At 39.4% G+C, this 18,551-nt stretch overlaps 1 long non-coding RNA gene across 1 annotated transcript; it reads right to left on the bottom strand.

Annotated features, from left to right (window-relative positions):
• Positions 1–10,283: 10,283 nt before the first annotated feature.
• LOC136764127 (uncharacterized) lies at positions 10,284–11,083 on the bottom strand. The gene is made up of 2 exons (XR_010821142.1): positions 11,037–11,083; positions 10,284–10,716 (listed from the first exon to the last, which is right to left on the bottom strand). It is a non-coding gene; the product is annotated as an uncharacterized LOC136764127 (long non-coding RNA).
• Positions 11,084–18,551: the final 7,468 nt, after the last annotated feature.

The following is an 18,551-nucleotide window of genomic DNA, read 5'->3' as shown; positions in this document are numbered from 1 at the left end:
CAACAGGGAGACAGGAAGGACAGCTGATTGTCCTTGCAGTGGCAGACCACGTGTAACAACACCTGCACAGGATCGGTACATCCCAATATCACACCTGCGGGACAGGCACAGGATGGTAACAACAACTGCCCAAGTTACACCAGGAACACACAATCCCTCCATCAGTGCTCAGACTGTCCGCAATAAACTGACAGGGCTTGTAGGCCTGTTGTAAGGCAGGTCCTTACCAGACAACACCGGTAACAACGTCGCCTATGGGCGCAAACCTACCTTCGCTGGATGTGATTTCCTGCAAGACAGGAATGTCAGTGTTGTGCCATGGCCAGCAAAGAGCCTGGATCTCAATCCCATTGAGCACATTTGGGACCTGTTGGATCGGAGGGTGAGGGCTAGGGCCATTCCCCCCAGAAATGTCCAGGAACTTGCAAGTGCCTTGGTGGAAGAGTGGGGTAACATCTCACAGCAAGAACTGGCAAATCTGGAGCAGTCCATGAGGAGGAGATGCACTGCAGTACTTAATGCAGCTGGTGGCCACACCAGATACTGACTGTTACTTTTGATTTTGACCCCCCCTTTGTTCAGGGACAGATTATTCAATTTCTGTTAGTCACATGTCTGTGAAACTTGTTCAGTTTATGTGTTAGTTGTTGAATCTTTTTATGTTCATACAAATATTTACACGTTAAGTTTGCTAAAAATAAAAGCAGTTAAAAGTGAGAGGACGTTTCTTTTTTTGCTGAGTATATTTTGTAATTATTTACATATAAATATATAACAATATATTAAAATGTCAGTAATTCGTATATTACAAATATATTAAAAATATATTTAAATTTAGAAAATAGGTTTTATAATCTATTTTGACAATATATTATTTCTAAATATATTCTGGATAAAAATATATTTTACAAAATATATTAATACATATTTTTTCTGTATTGGTTTATAGTACTGCTTCTGTGATCAGCTGTCCAGAATGTGGTCAAAATGTGAACTAACACAAGCTACAGTGATTTGAAACCTGAATAGTTTTACCTGGCTCTCTGACAGGTTTAGGGATCTGACAAATACATTCAAATCCTTATGGCCAGGTGAGCAAAAGTTGATCTCTGTGTTTTATATCCTTGGGGTAACAACAATAACAATGGAAAAAAAATCGGCATGAGAAAGGAAGAAACAGTCCTCTGTCTTGCGTTAATCATCGATGCCACACAGGACTTTAATGTGAAGCAATGATGGATCAGCTTCCCTGCATTGCTGAAACCCAGAAACACAAACAGACAGATATATGTAGGAATGCCTTGGCGTGTATTTATTGTAAAAAAAATCGAACCCTTCTCTGGGTCCTCAGATATACACCAAATGATATAAACTGAGCAGGGACAGCTACGCCTGTTTACCCTGTGCAAAATGTATTCTATTTTAAAGAAAATGAAAAGTATTTAAAAGAAAACAGAAGATAATCAGAAATTCTGTAGCTCTGTTGAAGCTTTTTAAAATGTAAAAAAAAACCAGAAGCAAACACCTCTAAAAATATAATATGCTAACTTACAACTTATACTTATCCATTGTTATCCACATCACAATAAAAAAACCAACCCAGCTACAATAATAACATTGTGGCAGTATAAACAGAGAGCAATATCACATTGTGGAAAATCAACATTGTAGACTCCAGGAGATATTGTTGGTAAAACATTGTAAAATAACATTTTAAAATCACAATAATAAATGTACATTGCAGAGAAACTATTTTCTATCCCCCAGCCCCCATAAGATTTAAATCAGTAGAATCATATTTGATTGACACTGTGCAGTGACAGAGCAATATTAATAGAATAATTTTTTTTTTAAATGGTAATTTAAATCAAGCGTTGGCAAGCAGATGTGCAGCTCAGTGAATATGAATGCAGACTACAATGGATGTACATTTTACTGAGGAGAGCACAATGTCTGACTATTGCACACTGAGAAATCACTTTACTTCTTAGATTTAAGGAGTGCATACTGAGAGGTTTGCATCATCATGGGTTTTAATTTGATCAATGAAGCTTCTTATCTCACAGAGATGGATCTGAATTTCCTTGACTTGTTCACGGACCTTCTTTGCAGCTTCAGTTTTGCACCCTTCATGCAGCTCTTTGCATTTCGTGACAAGGGAAACCACATCTATAATCAGAGAGATGCCAGACAGCACCCCACCCACTACTGCAGTAACTCTTGAGATTGCCCTGGCTCCTAAACTGATGACATCATCAATCAGAGTAGTTAATCGTAACATTGAGAAATTGGTCAGTAGGCTTAAACTCCCCTGAAATACTGGAAAGTTTACAGCATCTTCCCTTAACTCTACCATAACAGTATTATAATACTGGATAGATTCTTCAAGTTCTTTCCAGTCATTTTCAATGGCTTTCATCTTAGCTTCCAGGTCTTTCTTGTACTCTTTGTTTTTAAAGTATTGCCCCACATCAGCGGAGAAAGTTATAATGTTATAATGTTATAATGTTGTAATGTTACCAAAAGTGGTGCCTTTATGAGATTTGTCCATCAATGCGGCTGTTTCCAAAAGTTCCTTGTTAAAGACTTCAATTTTCTTTAACTTCTCTAAGAATTGAGTTTCGATGACTGTTACCATTTCCTGTTGGGGAAACACATTAAAGATCATTCCATGCTTATTCCCACATTGTATTAATATTATATTTCTAAGCAGTCACCCTTATCCAGGGCAACTAACAATATATCACATTATTTTTACATACAGTAACCATTTTATACTGGAGCATTTTAGGTACAACAGCTGTGTCCCTTGAGCAAGGTACTGTACTTAAAATGCCCTTATTATTTTTGTCATTTAGCTGACACTCTTATCCAGGGCAACTTACATTTGTACCCATTTATACAGCTGCGCATTGTACTGGAAGTGAAGTACCTTGCTCAAGGGTACAACAGCACTGCACCACCCAGGATGTGAACCCTCAACCTTCCAGTCTTGAGTCCAGAGGCTAATCACTACTCTACAGTGCTTCCCTTAACTTCACATGCTACATAACATTGGGGGAAATTTGCTAAATCCGCTTCCCTATTTGTTCATTCAAACCCATACCTCTCCAATCCCTGAGCTCCTATCTAGCTAGCACCTAGCTAGCACCTGAACAAATGCTGATAAGGTTGACCTGGCTCTCTCTCTTCCACCTTGCACTCAACTTTCTTTGTTAGATGCCAATGTTATAGTTAAATAACAAGTGAACCTGCTTATTTGTTAACAAAAGGAGTACAGAGTTTGTCTTTTTTATATTCGTTTCTTCTTTTGTCTAAGGATTTGTGCAGCTCCTGTGCTACCTGTTTATATTCAGTGTTTGTTGCTTTGTAGTTGTTTTCTTGTCTAGGTAATACTTTTTTTAAAGTTTTGTTTCAATTCTGAACATCCTTTATTACCAAGGAAACCAATTACTAAGCAATTGTGGTTTCTGACTATTTATTCTAGAAAATGTTTTCATCTTAATAAAAGGCAATCACAATAGTACTAGAAAGATGCAGGAAAACATACTTTGTAAGATTCTTTTAGAAGACTGCCAAAGTGCATGTGCAGAGCTGCTCATATGAGCTTTGCTTTGAGGGCCCCAGATCTGAAATGAAAATAATTGCAATTAGGAGAAAAAAAGAACATATTGAAAGATCTAAAATGTTTAACAAGAAGTAACAAGAACAATTAAGGAAGCCCAATGAATGATTATTACGTTACCATTTAATTCAGAGATGCAAGTAAAATTCAGTATATCAACAATGTGTAATATAATTAACCATTTTAACAGTTAAACATTTGTGTCTTTTTGACTCAGGACCCTGTAATAAGTGGTAGTTTTCAGATAAAGTATAGCATAATGATTACTGAACATATGAGACTGATCCATATAGAACCTGATCATCTTCAATCAAATTTAGTGAATTGGTTAGTGCTTTACCTTCAAGCTTAGAGTATTCAATATTGAAATTTTTGATCCTGTTCTTCATTATGCTGAAAACATCCAGACCTTTGCAGTCAGTGTTAGAAAGCAGTTTGTGCTTGATTTTGAGCTCCATAATTTTTAAATGACACTTCTGTTTTGATTGTGCCATATTCTGCTGCAGATATCCATTCCTCATAGTTTGTAATAGGTCCTGAGAAAGAAATCAACACAACATTTCATGATCAATGTAATCTAGAGGCTAGAGAGAGGTAGGACTGGTGGGGCATGTAATATGGGCAAGGGGCAAGGACATGTCTGAATTAAAGAGGGGGGTAATGTAAACTTAATTTATCTGGTAAATATAGTTACTGTTAGTTTTACTCTGTTTTATTGGCCCACCCCTCTTGCTCTGTTTATCAGGCTTGTCATTTGCACTGTGGCTGGCTGGTGGATGTACAATATTGACTGGGGAATGGAGCGGAGTTGTGGACTGGAACCATGTCTGAAGGAACCATGTGAGAGGCTGGAACTGTGAGTTTGAGTGGAGGGGTCAACCAGAGTTGAATATGGAAGAACCGAGAAGCAATTACAGATGAGTGATCTGTGTTTTTCACTGTGGGTTGTATTCTAAAACTATGCTGCTATATTAATGAGTGTTTCTAACGTATGGCTGTTCCTAGTATTCTTGTCTTGTGAAGTTGTTTCCTATTTTTCTTTACAGACAAGCATGATTAGTCACTTCAACCACTCTACATTTCTCCTGGTCTCTGCTGTCCAGATCGCCACTGTTTCTACTGAGTAACAATCCTAAGTATTACTCTGTATTGGCAACAATCATACATTTGATCTTAGAGCTGGATAAAATAGGTTTATAATGGGCATTGTAGATGGTTTCTTTGTGTAATTCAGTTGTGAATCCCCATGGGTACAGATGGTGGTTGACAGCACACAGGGAGGGGCTATTTTAGCTTTTGTTTGGGGGTAATTTTAATTGGAAAAGGAAGGTAGATTGAGGGGTTAAGAAGTGTCCTTACACCCTCCCATTCTTTTTAAAAGGGCAGTGTGTTGGAGTAGTAGTTTGGTAGTAATTATTCCTCTGTATCAAGGGGGCCTGAGAGATTTAGTTTTCAATATTTTTAATGTATCTACTTGTATGACTATCCATCTGCCTAAAGTGGATGTTGTAATAAATGATTTGGTTTTAGTGTCCCGAATAACTGAAGTATTGAACAAGTATATTTGTACTGAAGTACAATTTGCTTGCTTCATTTGTGGTGATTAATTAAAGTTGATATTGAAACTTATGGGGCACTTTTTGCAATTGTGGTGTTGGACCCATTGCTGCTGTTAGCTGGATTTACATTAAATTATTGCACTTTGTTTGGTGGCTGTGATTGTAAGAATTGAACAACTGCAGGAGTTTTCATTGCATATGCACTGATTCCTTGCCGCTCAGTCTGTATCAACAATTGCTGTTGCACATTATTTGGAGTAGGATAGGACCTTGTTCAAGAGCTGAATAAACAAATTTGAGATCATACTGTTGTTTGTTCTGTTACATCTGAAGAACTGCAAGTTACTGTACATTAGGGCTACAGGGATGGACTGAGACTAAAAATCTGCCCTGGACTTTGACCCAGACCGGCCCACCACAACTGCCCTGTAAGTCTCTCGATGTACTGACTCCAATCCTCTGCATCTGCATTGTATGGATTAACCCTACCAAATAGCAGCATTTTCAATGCATTTGTTTGCTTAAGTAAAGATTTAAACTCTTTGTTACTCACAGCAAACCAGAACAATTATTTTATCCTTGTCACCAATGTAATTACTCGGAGCAGATGTTTTTCAGCAAAGGTAATCAGTTGTAAAAAAAACAATGTAATCACGCAGTACTATTGCACTTGTTTTTCTACCCTACAAATAACTTCTACCTTGTGGAAATGGAAACTAACTCCACTGATTGAGATGGTGGGGTAGGGACAATAAACTCAATTACTACAATAGCAAGTGAGCTAAAATTTGAGTCGAGTATGTATTGAGAAAAGGATGTATTCTGATGAAACCACAACATCTGTTTTGTGAGTAAGAGATTGATCAAGACTTTTACAAAGGGTTTTGATGGTCAAAAAGGGGGAGAATGTGGTGGAGTTAAGGAGAATTGAGATAGGATGGTAAGTAGAGGGCAGGAAAGAAGGTATATGGAGGTCAGATTTAGAAACATTCAGCTTCAGATTATACAAATCTATCTGGAATTAAATGTCTGAAAAGCAGACACAGATGCATTAGATGTTTTAATGAAATGAGAGGAAGATCTGGATATCATGAAATGGTAGCAGAATTCATGAATGTAGATAATAGAACCCCAGGAGAGGGAGATGAGAGACAAGAGATGGGGTCCCAGCAACAATCCTTGGTGAAAAAAAACAAGGTGAAAAGAATGAGCAAAAACAGGAAATGTAAAAGGAACAGTCACAGAGATATACAGAGAACCCATCATGAGCAACGCATGAGGTTCTCAAATCTGAAAGAGCAGAGGAAAACATAATTAACCATGTAAAAGATAACTGAGAGGATGAGGAGAATTAAAATATATAAGAACTTAAATGTGCAAACAGAAAGTAGATGGAGACAATGGAGAACAATTTCATTAGACTGATCATGATGGAATTTGGATTGCAGTGGGTCAAGCAGAGTGAAAACTGGTCAACTGCGCGTTTGAGTTGCAGCTATGAAAGGGGGTATACAGTGAGGGAAAAAAGTATTTGATTCCCTGCTTATTTTGTACGTTTGCCCACTGACAAAGAAATGATCAGTCTATAATTTTAATGGTAGGTGTATTTTAACAGTGAGAGACAGAATAACAGCAAAAAAATCCAGAAAAACGCATTTCAAAAAAGTTATAAATTGATTTGCATGTTAATGAGGGAAATAAGTATTTGATCCCCTATCAATCAGCAAGATTTCTGGCTCCCAGGTGTCTTTTATACAGGTAACGAGCTGAGATTAGGAGCACTCTCTTAAAGGGACTGCTCCTAATGTCAGCTCATAACCTGTATAAAAGACACCTGTCCACAGAAGCAATCCATCAATCAGATTCCAAACTCTCCACCATGGCCAAGACCAAAGAGCTGTCCAAGGATGTCAGAGACAAGATTGTAGACCTACACAAGGCTGCAATGGGCTACAAGACCATTGCCAAGCAGTTTGGTGAGAAGGTGACAACAGTTGATGCGATTATTCCCAAATGGAAGAAACACAAAATAACTGTCAGTCTCCCTCGGTCTGGGGCTCCATGCAAGATCTCACCTCGTGGAGTTTCAGTGATCATGAGAATGGTGAGGAGTCAGCCCAGAACTACATGGGAGAATCTTGTTAATGATCTCAAGGCAGCTGGGACCATAGTCACCAAGAAAACAATTGATAACACACTACGCCGTGAAGGACTGAAATCCTGCAGCGCCCGCAAGGCCCGCCTGCTCAAGAAAGCACATGTACAGGCCTGTCTGAAGTTTGCCAACATCTGAATGATTCAGAGGAGAACTGGGTGAAAGTGTTTTGGTCAGATGAGACCAAAATCGAGCTCTTTGGCATCAACTCAACTTGCCGTGTTTGGAGGAGGAGGAATGACCCCAAGAACACCATCCCCACTGTCAAACATGGAGGTGGAAACATTATGCTTTGGGGGTGTTTTTCTGCTAAGGGGACAGGACAACTGCACCGCATCAAAGGGACGATGGACGGGGCCATGTACCGTCAAATCTTGGGTGAGAACCTCCTTCCCTCAGCCAGGGCATTGAAAATGGTCGTGGATGGGTATTCCAGCGTGACAATGACCCAAAACACACAGCCAAGGCAACAAAGGAGTGGCTGAAGAAGAAGCACATTAAGGTCCTGGAGTGGCCTAGCCAGTCTCCAGACCTTAATCCCATAGAACATCTGTGGAGGGAGCTGAATCGAGTTGCCAAACGTCAGCCTCGAAACCTTAATGACTTGGAGAGGATCTGTAAAGAGGAGTGGGACAAAATCTCTCCTGAGATGTGTGCAAACCTGGTGGCCAACTACAAGAAACGTCTGACCTCTGTGATTGCCAACAAGGGTTTTGACACCAAGTACTGAGTCGAAGGGGTCAAATACTTATTTCCCTCATTAACATGTAAATCAATTTATAACTTTTTTGAAATGCTTTTTTCTGGATTTTTGTGTTGTTATTCTGTGTCTCACTGTTAAAATACACCTACCATTAAAATTATAGACTGATCATTTCTTTGTCAGTGGGCAAACATACAAAATCAGCAGGGGATCAAATACTTTTTTCCCCAACTGTAGAGATATGCAGATAGTTCTGGAAAGAAGTAGGTATTGGTATAAGAGAAGGTATTGTGACACTAGGTGATGTTGACCTTCAATCAGAAGGTTAGCTGCTGGAAAGCGGAGGAAAATGTAAATTAAGAAAAGCATTGATAGCAGACTGGAGAAGATGAATGGGGAATGGATTCAAGAAGGTTTGTGGGTGTTGTATTTTCAAGATACAGTAATGGTCAATGTTATGATTTTTAACTAGGCAATGACCTGACATTCCAAATATATATATATATATATATATATATATATATATATATATATATATATATGGCTAGCACTCATAAAGGTTTACAAATGTTTAAATGGTTCTTGTTGTAAATGGTTAAAAACAAGCTGAAAGGATAATAATAGAGTGGATTTGGAATTTCTGCTGTCCTACAGACTGGGCTCTGTCCTATTACCTAGTGTCTAATAGGTTACATTTATATACTACTGCTGTTGTGTCTTTATTGTAATTCATTTTTGTGTTTTATGACATGTTGATTTTTTTTCAGTATAACTGTTCTGAACCTTAAGAAGTAATTAGATAACTATAGATAAAATATAAGTAAAAATTATATATTATAATATTGATTAAATCTTAAACTTAAATCTTACTAATAATAACTGAACATAACTACACAATGTGAACATGGTGTATGTGAAAACCCTGAAAAGCAGGAAAGCAATACCTTGTCAAAAAATGCAATACCCGTTATTATTCAAGTTGGAAGTACTGCCAAAAGGGGGAGGGGTTATGCCAGTAACCATGGATACCTGTTGAAAACAGTTTCTATCAAAGCCGCCTATAGGCCTCTGTGTATGTCACTCAAACAGTCCCTTCCTGTTTCCTGTTTGTATATAATAGGAACTTCCTCTTTGACTTGAGATACCTTGATCACCTAAGCAAGAGTTTCCTTGTTGTCTTTTTTTATTATTATGATGCCCAAAAATTGTTACTCTGGTTAGGTTGTATATATATAATATACTGCACCTTCCAGCCCACATACATACATATTATTGTATTTTTAAACAGTTTGCATAAAACCGAAAAATTATCTGTGCAGGCTTTCCGGCTGTGGCTCAGCTACAAGCTCCGTTTTTTATTATTATATTCTTCATTGATAGTTCCTACTAATTTCTTTGTTATATTATTTTAGATGCTGTTTTTTTCCTGTTTTCAGGGTTTTCGTTCTACAGAGCAGGAACAAGCGAATGTAATTCTGAGACCCAGCTGTACCCAAGGCCTGCGGCTCACTGGTCTGTTGTAGAGATCTCACCTGCGTGAGGGGCTCCTCTGACAAAACCCCCAACATGACCCAATCAGACACAAATTGGGAGAATCTATTCTTGCTTTGCCTGTTAAATGTTTGTGATGTAATATAACAGCACTGGAATCATTAGGGGTGATTTAAGAATCATGTTCTTCTGCTCACCTCACGCTCCACACTTTTGCTGTCAATTTTGCTTGTGTCAGTGAGATAAAGGCCATATTTCTTAAAGATGTTCAACGAGGCATCATGGGCATCTGATAGACGTTCTTCCAGCTCATGGAGTTCCATTGGCGAGTTCTCATTCTCAAGCTTGGCTTCTGACTTAAAGGTTTCCTTGGCCTTGAGAAAAGCTCGTTCCAGCTGGGATTGGGTCAGGTCTTGGGCAGCAGCCTCCAAACACACACTCTCATTGTTGTTGAGCATGGAGACATAAGAACGAACAAGGTCTACAATGGCTTAACACAGAAATAGCAGCATTATATGATGCTGACATTATAAACACATTCAACACAGTGTGTCATGTGAACATGTTTTGAATGCATCATCTGTGTGATTTTCTATTATTGTTTTTTTGTGGGGGCTTGCTCATCACTGTTTTGTTGTTGTTTTATGTAAAGAAGCGTTCAAGGTGTATTGTCCAAATGCTTAGGACATTAAAGAGTAATGTAGATTAATTTGATTTAATCCAATATCAATTAAAACATAACAAAGCAGGGAAATTATTAAAGTTTAACATGTGATTCTCACATACAACATACAATTATCAGAATTCAAGTCTTAAAGCTCAAGTCAGTGTTTCTCATGTTTTAGGTTTAACATGAGACACACTGTTCAAAATATCTTGGAAAATTGTAGACATCATAAGAAAAATACAGTTTGCCTGTAGGTGAGAGAAAGCTGGAATTGTGGGAGAGCTACAGTGCTGTAACAGTAATGTAAGCTCTCTGTTATTTGGTTGAGAGACACTTGAGCATTTATAAAGCATCCAGACAGCAACAGAATCTGCACTTTTACCTCCAGGCGTGCAGTATGTCTTCTCCTTGCCAATCATTTTAGGATTGCAGAGGTCATGTACATAGCTGATCAACCTGGAGAGAGATTTCTGGAAGTCGTCATCCAAGTCTGTGAGCTGCAGCTCTGGCAGCAACCTGTGAAATTGAGCATCAAAAAGAGTCAGGATCCTCACTTACTTCCAACATCAAAATACACTTAAAGACTTAAGCTTTCGAAGGCATTGTGCATGACCCATGTGCAACATTACCCAGGTGAATTTATCAAAGTGTAAACATGGTTTGACGATGTCTGTGAGCGATGTTAAAATGCCAGCGCTGTACTTCACTACACTCTACCATGAATAAGCTGTATAGTCAACCATAGTCAACATGCCTTAGGAATATGCATGATGGCATATCATGGTATGCCCCTGGCCAGTAGTCTCTTTTGAGTGGACTTTGCACAAAGGCCTTACCTGAGTTTATTTTTCTCAACAGGAGTGGGAAGGATATGAATTTCCAGATGCGGGAAAGACGTCTCCAAGCTTTTACGCATTTCTGGTTTGAGGGACTGGAGCACCTCATCCAGGTATTCCTCCATCGCCTCGCTCTCGTCGAACTGGTAATCGCGGATCAAGATGCAGAAGCAGTTTGGAAGATAATTTGCTGGTTCTTCACTGCCATCTGAGCTTTTGGAAACCACAATTTCACGTACCACTTGCTGCAGAACACTGTCTTCTCACACAGAGACTGGAATCAAAGACTCTGAATTCCTGCCTGCACTTTGATTAATCATACGAAGGCCTAGGCTATATCAAAACTTTGACCGATCCACAAATCATGACATACAAACGTATTGCATTTTTATTTATAAATACTAGATAGTGGCTTAAAAAAATGATTTAATTTGCTGTAAGGTCCGTGTGTAATTTGCTGGCAAGTTTTAATTTGGTTCATGTCTATATTTTACAGCTTAAACATTGTGGAGCCAAATTCCACATTGATGCTAATAATTCTTTAGGTGAGTGTATATATATATATATATATATATATATATATATATATATATAGTGAGGGGAAAAAGTATTTGATCCCCTGCTGATTTTGTATGTTTGCCCACTGACAAAGAAATGATCAGTCTATAATTTTAATGGTAGGTGTATTTTAACAGTGAGAGACAGACTTAGTACTTGGTGGCAAAACCATTGTTGGCAATCACAGAGGTCAGACATTTCTTGAAGTTGGCCACCAGGTTTGCACACATCTCAGGAGGGATTCTGTCCCACTCCTCTTTGCAGATCCTCTCCAAGTCATTAAGATTTCAAGGCTGAGGTTTGGCAAATCGAACCTTCAGCTCCCTCCACAGATGTTCTATGGGATTAAGGTCTGGAGACTGGCTAGGCCACTCCAGGACCTTAATGTGCTTCTTCTTGAGCCACTCCTTTGTTGCCTTGGCTGTGTGTTTTGGGTCATTGTCATGCTGGAATACCCATCCACGACCCATTTTCAATGCCCTGGCTGAGGGAAGGAGGTTCTCACCCAAGATTTGACGGTACATGGCCCCGTCCATCGTCCCTTTGATGCGGTGCAGTTGTCCTGTCCCCTTAGCAGAAAAACACCCCCAAAGCATAATGTTTCCACCTCCATGTTTGATGGTGGGGATGGTGTTCTTGTGGTCATTCCTCCTCCTCCAAACACGGCGAGTTGAGTTGATGCCAAAGAGCTCGACTTTGGTCTCATCTGACCACAACACTTTCACCCAGTTCTCCTCTGAATCATTCAGATGCTCACTGGCAAACTTCAGACGGGCCTGTACATGTGCTTTCTTGAGCAGGGTGGCCTTGCGGGCGCTGCAGGTTTTCAGTCCTTCATGGCGTAGTGTGTTACCAATTGTTTTCTTGGTGACTATGGTCCCAGCTGCCTTGAGATCATTAACAAGATCCTCCCTTGTAGTTCTGGGCTGATTCCTCACCGTTCTCATGATCATTGAAACTCCACGACGTGAGATCTTGCATGGAGCCCCAGACCGATGGAGACAGTTATTTTGTGCTTCTTCAATTTGTGAATAATCACACCAACTGTTGTCACCTTCTCACCAAGCTGCTTGGCGATGGTCTTGTAGCCCATTGCAGCCTTGTGTAGGTCTATAATCTTGTCCCTGACATCCTTGGACAGCTCTTTGGTCTTGGCCATGGTGGAGAGTATGGAATCTGATTGATTGATTGCTTCTGTGGACAGGTGTCTTTTATACAGGTAATGAGCTGAGATTAGGAGCACTCCCTTTAAGAGAGTGCTCCTAATCTCAGCTCGTTACCTGTATAAAAGACACCTGGGAGTCAGAAATCTTGCTGATTGATAGGGGATCAAATACTTATTTCCCTCATTAACATGCAAATCAATTTATAACTTTTTGGAAATGGGTTTTTCTGGATTCTTGTGTTGTTATTCTGTCTCTCACTGTTAAAATACACCTACCATTAAAATTATAGACTGATAATTTCTTTGTCAGTGGGCAAACATACAAAATCAGCAGGGGATCAAATACTTTTTCCCCTCACTGTATATATATATACACACACAAACAGAGGCTCTCAAAAGAATTCTACCCCTTGGAATTGTACATATTTCTTTGTGTTACAACACGAAATCAGAATGGATTTAATCAGGAGTTTTTGACACTGATCAACACAGGAAATGTCCATCATTTCAAAGTGTAAAATAAAATAAATATCTGCAAATTGTTCTAAATTAAATACAAATACAAAACATAAAATAATTAAATGCATGAGTAATCATGATTATTTGGTAGAGGCACCTTTGGCAGCAATTACAGCCATGAGTCTATGTGTATAAGTCTCTACCAGCTTTGCACATCTGGACACAGCATTTTTTGCCCATTCTTCTTTGTAAAAAAAAAGCTCCATCTAATTGGATGGGGACCTTTGGTAAACAGCAATTTTCAACTCTTTCCACATATTCTCAATTGGATTGAGGTCCAGGCTTTGACTAGGCCACTCCAGGATATCAACCTTTTTGTTTTTAAGCGATTCCAGTTTGGCCGTGGCTGTGTGTTTGAGGTCATTGTCCTGCTGGAAGATAAATCTTCTCCCAATTCCAAGGTCTCTTGCAGGGTTTCTTCAAGGATTTCTCTGTACTTTGCTGCATCCATTTTGCCCTCTATTTTTACAAGGTTTCCAGGCCCTGATGCAGAGAAGTATCCCCATAGCATGATGCAGCCACCACCATGCTTCAGGGTAGGGATGGTGTTCTCCGGATGATGTGTTATATTTTTCCACTCTCCCATAAAAAACACTTTTCTGAAGCACCTGGGCTATTGCTGCAGTATGCACAGTGTCTCCCAGCTGAGCTGTGGAAGACTGTAACTCCTTTAGAGTTGCCATAGGCCTCCCTGACCAGTGCCCATCTAGCCCAAATACTCAGTTTTTGAGGACAACCTGATGTAGGTAGATTTACAGTTGTGCCATATTATCTCAATTTCTTAATAATGGACTTTACTGTGCTCTGGGGGATATTCAATGCCTTTGAAATGTTCTTATATCCTACCCCTGATTGGTGCTTTTGAAGAACCTTATTCCAGATGTCCACTGAATGTCCCCTCGTCTTCATGATGTAGTTTTAGGAGGACTACTAAGGAATTGTAATAACCAACTGTGGACCTCCCTGAAACACACACTTAATTGCACAGAGATGGATTACATTCAACTAATTACGTGACTTCTAAAGACAACTGGTTTTGCCACAGCTCAACCAGGTGTGTCATAGCAAAGGCACGGATGACTTATGCATTTAATTATTTTCTGTTTTGAATTTGTAATTAGTTTAGAACTATTTGCAGATTATATTTTTCACTTCTACATTATGGACATTTTCTGTGTTGATCAGGAGCAAAAACTCCTGATTAAATCCACTCTGATTTCATATTGAAATGTGGAAAAGTCCAATGGGGGTGAATACTTTTGAGAGCCACTATATATATCTCAACACTGCCAGAAGCAAATATGTTTATTGGGTTCCCATTTTTTCAATTACAATCCACACGTTCCTCACATCAGGTGCAGCTGAATACCAAATTTCCCTCAATAATGAGAGAAAGTATATTCTTTACTGACACAGAATATTGGTAATTAAATAGTAATGAGAATAGAGAAAGATGGTAAAATTTCTCCCCCTAAAAATAAATGTAACCTACACCACCTTGCCAATTCCCAATACACAACCTGTTAATGCTGCTGGAAAACCCTTAGGACTCCAACATGACAGACACAACCCATTCAGAGGCAAATTGGGATCATCTATTCTTGCTTTACCAGTAAAATATTTGTGATGTAATATGACAGTACTGGGATCTTTAGGGGTGATTTAAGAATGATGTTCTTCTGCTCACCTCAAGCTCCACTCTTTTGCTGTTGATTTTGCTTGTGTCAGTGAGATAAAAGCTGTATTTCTTAAAGATGTTCAACGAGGCATCATGGGCATCTGACAGAAGTTCTTCCAGCTCTTGGAGTTCCATTAGCAAGTTCTCATTCTCAAGCTTGGCTTCTGACTCAAAGGTTTCCTTGGCCTTGAGAAAAGCTCGTTCCAGCTGGGATTGGGTCAGGTCTTGGGCAGCAGCCTCCAAACACACACTCTCATTGTTGTTGAGCATGGAGACATAAGAACGAGCCAGGGCTACAATGGCTTAATATATAGAAATAGCAGCATTACATGATGCTGACATTATAAACACATTCAACACAGTGCAAAACATAACAAAGCAGGAGAACGATTAAAGTTTAGCAAGTGATTCTCATATGCAAAAAATTATCAGAATTCAAGTGCTAAACCTCAATTCATGTATTGTCTATTCATGTACTGTTATACAAGCATTAAAGCATCCAGATGGACAGAATCTGCACTTTTACCTCCAGGCGTGCAGTATGTCTTCTCCTTGCCAATCATTTTAGGATTGCAGAGGTCATCTACATAGCTGATCAACCTGGAGAGAGATTTCTGGAAGTCTTCATCTAAGTCTGTGAGCTGCAGCTCTGGCAGCAACCTGTGAAATTGAGAAGCAAAAAGAGTCAGGATCCTCACTTACTGCCAACATCAAAATACACTTAAAGACTTAAGCTTTCGAAGACATTGTGCATGACCCATGTGCAACATTACCCAGGTGAATTTATCAACGGGTGTTAGAAAATATAAGAAACTTTCCAGTAAGTTAGTAGTTAAAACTTGTTCTTATTAGGATTTCTTTGCTATTATTTTGATTTCTCTGCTCAGACTTATCTGTGTGGCAGATGAAAACAATTTCTGCTGCCGTGGCAAATTCTTTGGGTAATGAATTGAAATGATCTATGAATACGTTGTTATTAGTACAGTGTGTCCTTGGTACCAGTGCGTCCATGTCTGAACTAATTACAAAGAAAACCTTATGAAATTTTGTTACTGTGTCTTTGATATTAACGTCTCCATGCTTAAACTAATTATAGGAATAAATTATCGCTTCCCGTGACTCGGAAGTGCCCCGGACATATGCCAAGATGATATCTTCCAGTTTCGGGACTGCCCCGAAACTCCTTTGAAATACTGCTTGTAGATGTATAAAAGGCTATATGAAACTTTCAATAAATGAAGATAAACTAACAGACTTCGGTGTCTGTGAATTTTTCCTTCCCGAGCGCTCGTCTCCTGTTGAAAAGTCTCATCTGTTACTGGAAGCTCTGACTGGGGTGCCAGATTCACTGGGATCCAAAGGGTTGCTTCAACTGAAGCGTTGTTCTTTAACAAAGGGTAAACATGGTTTGACAATATTTGTGAGCGATGTTAACATGCCAGTGCTGTGCTTCACTACACTCTACCATGAATAAGCTGTATAGTCAACCATAGTTAACATGCCTTAGGAATATGAATGATGGCATATCATGGTATGTCTATGGCCCTGTGTAGTTAACCGCAGTTAAATCATGTTGAACTTCTGAATCTCAGAATTTCTGCCTGCACTTTGATTAATCATACGAAGGCCTAGGCTACATCAATACTTTGACCGATCCACAAATCATGACATATAAACCTATTGCCTTTTTAGTTATAAATACTAGATTGTGGCTTTAAAACTATTTAAGTTGCTGTAAGGTCAGTCTGTAATTTGCTGGAAAGTCAAAGCTTTTAATTTGGTTCATGTCTAAATTTTACAGCTTAAACATTGTGGAGCCAAATTGCACATTGATGCTTAACAAAATTATCTGTTGATTTGGATTCTCCAAACTAGGTAAGAGCTACAGTTGCTGAGACAAAACACTGTTGTTCCTCAATCAAAGCAAGTCTGAATGCTAAATGTCATTATTTAAAGCTGCCACTTATAGAATCGTGATGTCGCACAAAAGCATAATATTGCAATAAGATGCTTCCTACTGTCGTCTCCTTCCTGGATGAACTGGACTTCCTTCTCTCCTCCCTCCCCTCACTGTCCTCACCTACCATCCTCCTGGGAGACTTCAGCATCCACCTCCCCAAATGCTCCTTATTAACTTGAAATATTATTTTGCCCGGGGCCCCCACATACCCTTGAATCGCCTCTGTGTGTTTTTGCCAGTAAAATGGTTGACAGGCATTAATCAACCAGGCGAGATGTCTATGTATGTGTCAGCTATCTCCTTGGTCTTCTCCAGGACAGTCCCTATTATATCATTTATCTTGTATTTATCCTACAATAAGTGTAACAGGCTTGTTTAACAATCAGCCCTGTCATATTAGGATGTTCTTGTCTTGGTCTAGATCAGCTGCCATTAGAAAGGATACTTGAGGTCTTGCATTGCACTGGCATCGATGCACCTCAGAGTGTTGTAGAGGAGAAACCTGGAGAGCAATGCAGTCAGTAAAATGATCTTCTGGTCATTAATTGGCTTCCCTTCATGGTCATCCATTCCCTGAGTGTCCAGGAGGATCAGGGTGATGTTGTAATGGGTTGGGTGAGGTCGGGCCCAGAGCCAGATCCCTTTGGTACAGGGCTTTCTGGAGTGACCAACAGGAAACCCCTGACCACTCCCAAAGAACCGGGACAACAGGTAGGATTTCCCTGTCCTGTGCTTGCCCACGATGGCGATCACCTCTGCCTTGTTTGTCAGCTGCTCGAGATACGCCGTAACCTCCTCGTTGATCACCAGCCGATCATCTTGGAACTCGATGAAAAGCTTGGGCTCTTCCATGGCTTCAGGACAGAGAGGGAGAATGAGTTCACAGAATATCACAAGTCACATTTCAGGTAGAGGAACCCTATGGATCCATAGTCACTGGGGATGGGATTACATAGCAGAAGAAAATACTTTAATATTGATATTTAGCATGACACCTTTGCCAAGTTGAATTTCTACACATATTTACTCTGCACAGGAATCCAGCAACACTGATCAGCTGTTCACAATTCCAGCCACCCATCGAAGAGCTAAACCACATTACCAGAGTGATCAGGAGAGTAACTGTTTGGGAGGGACAGTGCAGGCATGGTCAATGGATTGTCAAAGCATTCATGACTGTGTTACATTGATCTGATACACTGTTGTGAACCTGTGATCTGTTATCTCCCCCACATAAATCTTTGATCCCAAAAAAAAACAATAGTGATTGCTTAGAATCTGCCAATTTACAAATTAATAATAACTTGTTAATTAACAAATGAGAACCGAGTCTGACCAATACAAATATCCGAGATGTTTTAGTCTTTTAGTTTAGATCTTATTTTAGTCATTTTGTTGCTATTCAGTAAGATTAGGCCAATACATGTTCAGTATAGATATGGTCTAATGCTTAAACTTAATTTTAAAGACAATTGTAAAATCCCTGTGACCTTAAACTTACGAGGTATAATATTTATTGAAATCAACACCTGTGTGTGTGTGTGTGTGTGTGTGTTCAGTGTGGGACAGAGTATTCTTACTCTGCTGGTTCTTACTCCTCTCTCGTGATTCCCTGGAGAAACACTATACACACAA

The sequence above is a fragment of the Amia ocellicauda genome, chromosome 12 (assembly GCF_036373705.1).
Source record: "Amia ocellicauda isolate fAmiCal2 chromosome 12, fAmiCal2.hap1, whole genome shotgun sequence".
Classification (NCBI taxonomy): Eukaryota; Metazoa; Chordata; class Actinopteri; order Amiiformes; family Amiidae; genus Amia; species Amia ocellicauda.
This window is presented reverse-complemented; position numbering and strand designations above follow the sequence as displayed.